The sequence below is a fragment of the Garra rufa genome, chromosome 13 (genome assembly GCF_049309525.1).
Source record: "Garra rufa chromosome 13, GarRuf1.0, whole genome shotgun sequence".
Lineage (NCBI taxonomy): Eukaryota > Metazoa > Chordata > Actinopteri > Cypriniformes > Cyprinidae > Garra > Garra rufa.
The window spans coordinates 20,689,882-20,690,553 of record NC_133373.1 but is presented as its reverse complement, the minus strand read 5'-3'; positions in this window follow the sequence as shown (position 1 = coordinate 20,690,553).

The window sequence follows — 672 nt, the reverse complement described above, 5'->3', positions numbered from 1 at the left end:
TTCACATTTCTATAAACTGTCTTTGCCAAAGAGAAGTCGTCACCTTAGAATTATAAGGTTTTATCTGCGTTCTGAGCAATAACTTCCGAGATATTGAGCTTTAAAGTTTTTGCGTTCCATAGACTTCTGTAGATAGAACCATTTTTGTTTTCTAAAAAAAGGCCCCACATGTACACAGCTTACAAAAGAAACATCAGATAATGTAAATAAGTTGTCATAGAATAAGAATATGTGAATAACTCAAATTTGACAAAAATGTCAGATAGAACCTTATAATTCTAAGGTGACAAAGTGCTTAGCACCATTGTCAGGGTCTAAGCAGATGTACACACTTTTCCTTGTGGTAGAGTAGGAGTACTGCAAGTATTCAGAAATCTAAGCAATTCTTGTCACTCACCATTCTCAAGTAAAGGATTTGGAAGCTGACTGGTGCTCTGTTAGATGTTAATGACATTAATTAGGCAGAGTTTACAAGGCAGATATCTGAAACTATTCGGCTACACACAATTTCGAGTCCATTTGTGATTTATAAATTTCATCTTAAAGAAAGGTATACACATACAAATCATGCGTATGTTTGATCTCTAAATCATACATATTCACATTTGAAAAAATATTAAGTCGGTAGGACAGTTTCTACGCAACATTTTGTAAAAGAGGCTCCTCGGATTT